Below are 5,478 nucleotides of genomic sequence, written 5' to 3'. Positions count from 1 at the left end.
CATGGAGGCTGAATACTGTACATAATAAATAAATAAATCTTTTAAAAAGTTCCTTTAAAAAAAAATAACGTGATAACGGAAGAACATTAAGAATACACTCTAGCAAGGGATATAAAACCAGTGTTTTAGGGATTGGACGATGGCCTAGAGGCTAACAGTACTGACTGTTCCTGCAGAGAACCCAGATTCAATTCCCAGCACCCACACGGCAGCTCACAACCGTCTGGAACTGCAGTCCTTGAGGAGATAGTGCCCTCTTCTGCCCTCTGCAGGCACTAGACATGGAAGTGGCGCATAAGTACATGCAAGCAAGACATTCATACATAAAATTCCTTTAAAAAAATTAGTATTTAGAAGTTAAATGTCACACGGTAGTTCAAATAGAGCACTCCATTAAGAGATAAAATCAGTATGTCACTCTGACATTTTTAATATAGTAAATAAAGTAAAATAAAATAAACCTTCAGAGTTTAAATCCAGTGGGCTTCCCACCCCTTTAGGATTTCCTGAACATGAGTACTAGCACGGCACAGAAGAGTACCAGGCTGAGCCTACAGCAGGAGGGAGACCGGTGCATTCTAGGTTCTGTGTAAAGACCCGAGTGCACACACGGCATTTCACTTTTCGGCACTTCCTAGTTCAAACTTGAGTCTGTGAGAACAATCTTTGAGACACGTGCTTTGTGAAGATCTGTTGTAGGTGTTGGTGGTGGTGTTATTTTACAAACACACACAGACACACACACACACACACACTTTCCCCTAAGCCTAACTTTTTTAAAAGAACTATCATTTCGAGGGACATGGGACCAGCCTAAGGCAGACTGAAAGGAATAAGAATCTGGTGTTTTATAAAATGCTGTCCCTTCTCATGAACCCTTGTGGCTGTCTGGGGAAGGATTAAACTGAAACTGACAAGAAATATTTTTTGCAAAGACCACTTTTCAAAACAAGTTGGCCAGAATATTCTAAAAACCCATCTCGCTGGCATTTTACTTAGCACACAGTACACGCGCTTTATAATTGGACTTCCTTGTAACCTTTCTGTTGAGAAAAACATTTTTAAAGAGCTTTGTAAAAAAAAAAAAAAACAAAAAAACAAAAAACTCAGCAGCATGCAAGATCCTGTCGTTAAGCCAATCACAGCTGCCCGTGTTTTCCAATTATTTTATTGTTTTCAGAAAGATGATTATCCTGGATTGTACAACCAACCTTGAAAGAGAGAGATGAAGGGGTTCTCAGTCTTGCGCAAGGGTGTCACGTTTCCATGGTGACGAAACCAGCTCTTGATACCAGATTAACCACGATGATCCTGGGTTTCCCCGCTCTGCTTCCTCATTCCACATACCAGAGAGCACACAGGATGGAGAGGGAGAGCCAGAGTTCAGTGGTACTCCTGAGAGCTCCACAGAGAGCTGCCAAGAGGCTCAGGGGCTGCTGTCAGTTGGCCAAGCCTGCCTGGGGCTGTTTTACATGTAGACAATACCTTTAATAAAAGCGCAAAAGCGACTTTCCTCACCCAGTTCCCATGCCATCTAGACAAACCCTAAATCTTGCTGCTAGCTTCTGCGCTCCCCAGAAACTCCATGGACCCTCAGTCTTTGCATTTCTCAAAACAGTATGACCCAGTTGTCTGGCTTACCAACACCTGAACCTACCTTCTGAACTCTGCCCGGGCTAGGCCTGCACTCTGCCCTTCATCTCCTGAATTCTTCCCTTTACACCCTCGATGAACACAGTTATCATACCAGTTACAACAACAGCACCCAACCTTGTGTGTCAGAATTGTCCCGTGGGATGCTGGGCTCTGAATGTTTATGAATAAATCTATAAATGCTGCTGTGTCTGGGGGGTCAATGAAGTATAACTATTCTTTTTCATGTCCCCTACAAGTATCTGCATCCATCTAAGAGTATAGGGTGTGTTGGGGTGGGATAATTGGATAGATACTACACATCTGTTAGGGTTCACTGAAATACAGAGTGCTAGGTCCCAGCCTAGCTGAGTCTTCCAGATCTGATTCTGGGGGGTACGGCCTGGAAATTGATGAAGTTCCTTCCCACACCTAGATAAGCGGTTACTCATACAGGAGAACCGCTGATCTTTTTGGAGTCAAACTGAATCCTTGATGACCCGGCATCAGGCAGACTGAGTGGGAGAAGGACCAAAGGGAAGTGGAGCCCTTTCAAAGGGGAAGCCCCTCCTCCTAGGTAGCCTGTTGCTGTTTTGCATACTAGACAAAGACCCGACATTGTCAAAGCTTTGCATTTTTAGAAGCTAGAAATAAGGAGAAATTGGGTTTCCCGTAACTCAAACAACCAGCAGACAGCAGCCACTGTCACCTTGTGTCCTCTGTCTTTGAAAGCTTTGCCCCATCCACAAGAGGTCTCTAAAAGGTGCCAACATAGAGCACCATGAGAGGCCTGACCAAGTGGCTCCTGGGGATGAATTCCGTAGCATCAGACAAGGATGACATCATCTGCTGTCCAGGGTTCCTGCCTGGACCGACTGTATCTGGATGTAGTTAGGCGGCCTCCCCAAGGGCAGCCACTAATTAGTGATGTTACTCTTCCATGCCATTCCAAGCGTGGCTCTCCTACTTTCTCAATGAACTTCGTTATTGGCCACTGAAGATGAAAACGTGGGTGTCTGCCTTCGTCCTTTGTCCTTCCTCACACTCCCACAGTGGACGTCTATCAAGTCTTGCTAATTCTGCCGGTAGCAGAAACACAGAAGCCAGCACCGTAGGCACAGCTGATGTGGGAGTGTCATATATCAATCTGTTGATTTCATTGGTTAAGGAATAAAGAAACTGCCTAGGCCCCTTGATAGGCCAACCCTTAGGTGGGTGGAGTAAACAGAACAGGATGCTGGGAGAAAGAAGCTGAGTCAGGGAGTCGCCATGGTTTCCCCCACTCCAGGCAGATGCAGGTTAAGATCATTCCTGGTAAGCTGGCTCGTGGGCTACATAGAATAATAGAAATGGGTTAGATCAATATGTAAGAGCTAGCCAATAAGAGGCTGGAACTAATGGGTCAGGCAGTGATTAAAAAAAATACAGTTTCCATGTAATTATTTCGGGGCATAAGCTAAACTAGCCATGTGGGCGGCCGGGTGCCAGGGATGCAGCTCCACAGCTCTTATTTCAACAAACCGCCTTGTAATTCTCAGACTATACTGTCTCATGCCCTGCCAGTTTGTTTTTCTAAAGAAAATCCTGGGGCTGGAGAGAGGTGTCAGTGGGTAACAGCACTTAGCTTGCAATCATGAGCACCTGAGTTCAAATCCCCAGGACCCAGGTTAAAAGCTGAACCTGACTTATGTGTGCCTGCAACAGGTGGATCCCGAGAGCTCACTTGCCAAACATTCTAGAAGAAATGGTGAGCTAAGGCTTTCATAAAAGGCCCTGACCCAAGGCATCAGGGCAGAAAGTAACAGGAAGACACCTGCCATCTTTCTCTGGGGTCTCCACACTCACATGTATGTACCATAGGCACATAATACACAACCATGCACACACACAAAAAGAATCCTTCTACGGACTGAGGCCTGATAAGTCTTTGGCTGAGAGCTGAGCTTCTTTGGAAGAACATAATTTATTAAAAAATGAAGTTCTCGCCTAGGTTGCGGACCCTTGTATGAGGTTCAGGACCCTGGACCTGGCTGCTTGTGTGACTCTCCTCCAGTACTAGCTGCCATCCTGGGAGTCCAACACTGCCTAATTACACCTGGCTTCAGAGAGGGGCTGGAGGATAGAGGCTGAGGAAGACTATGGAAAGAGGGTCCATCTGTGGCTATGGGACAGCCATCATCCCTGCCGCACAAGACTTTCTAGGGGTAGACTTTGCCCCAGGGGCACCAACACTGCTGTAGTGAACCCTCGTCTGTGATGTGTAAAGAAGCCTAATAAACTCATTGGGCCCTCAGAGAGAACACTGGGAGAATCACGTCTTCATCTGTGGCTGGGGCCTTGGGAGGAGTAGAAGCTTTTGATGTCTGCCCAAGAGAAGGAATTTTAGAAACACCAGTCTTTAATTAAAAAATAAATAAACAAACAAACAAACAAACAAACCTTTAAGTTTTTAAGGAAAATTAGGACTGAGGGCATAAGCAAGCAAACAGCTACTGGTATCATGATCCACAAGTCTTTTCTCCTCGAATTCCTGGCCACAGTCTCTCTCAGAACCCACGTGTGGATCTGGAGAAAGTCCACCTAAGCTTCTCCCAACAGCAAGGGGGGCCAGTCAAGGATGCGGCAAAGCTCACAGAACCCGAAACACCTCAATAACTTCTCTTGTAATGCCAAAGCAATGGCAGCTGAGACTGTGGACAGTCAACATCCACATAAGAAGCAAAGACTCTAAGCTGGAAACTTCCAGTTCCTTCCCACAGCGCACCCCATATCTACAGAGTTTGGCATCTTCAAAGACCTTATGCCAAAAAAACAAACAACAACAACAAAAGCTGAAGATTATTAAGCATCTCGGAAATCTAATAAAATCAAATTCCTTTCATGCAATGATTAAAAGAGAAAACATTTTATTAAACGAAACAATGTATTACAAGGGAAACCTGAACACTTCAACAATAAAACTTCCCTGTAAGAACATTTCAGCAAAATATAAAACAAACACAGCTCCCCGTTCCCAACAGTTGCTCTACCACCCTGCAGGAAGAAAGGACAAAGCAGAAATCTGTGGGTCTGTAACTAAAGGTCCAGCGAGGAAGGTGTCCTCCTGGCTCTCATCCCACTCACATGGTTGCAAAATGCAACCGAAAGCACATTACTGTATCCAGCCACCAAGTGGAAAGGCAGACACCACTCCACACACCCCTGAAGAGTTTTAGCTTGGGTGATGAATGAAAAAGGGGGCTGTTAAAATGTCAACTCTACAAAAGATATCAGCTAGAAATCAGTGACAGAAATGCAGGCTGCAGGATCTGTGTTTGGTGGCCTTGGGAGTATCAACATGCCTTCCTGGTCTTAGCCAGTTCTACCCAAATGGGTCTTCTTTGTCATACAATTTTTACAAAGTGAACAATAGTTTTCGGTAGAATGGATATGTGTGGGTAACTAAGGTTGTTGCTGCTTGTCCCTCTCTGGCCAGGAAGTCCCAGAACGGATGAAGAGGCCTGAGAACACAAGGCTATCACTGCCATCAACTGTCTTTCTATACATCTTTGGAAGATTCTAGCACATTCATCAGAAGCCAAGACCAGCGGCTTTCAAAAACCTCTCTTTGTCCCTTCCTGCTGAACTGAACAACTGTGCCCAGCCTGTGGTCTCTAACGGGAGCCTCTGCCATGGACTGCTAACACGGCCCAGCTGCTGCTGAAAAGGAGAGAGCCGCACACATTAACTGAAGGCTGGTGCATTCTTACAACATCACAGATGCATTTCTGTCTCACAAAATAGTTAATAAAGTCAACTGGAGTCTTCAGGCGACTAAAGCTACAGGGTTTCAAATATTTCTTTTTC

Source organism: Microtus ochrogaster, chromosome 1 (assembly GCF_000317375.1).
Source record: "Microtus ochrogaster isolate Prairie Vole_2 chromosome 1, MicOch1.0, whole genome shotgun sequence".
NCBI classification, from domain to species: domain Eukaryota; kingdom Metazoa; phylum Chordata; class Mammalia; order Rodentia; family Cricetidae; genus Microtus; species Microtus ochrogaster.
This window is presented reverse-complemented; position numbering follows the sequence as displayed.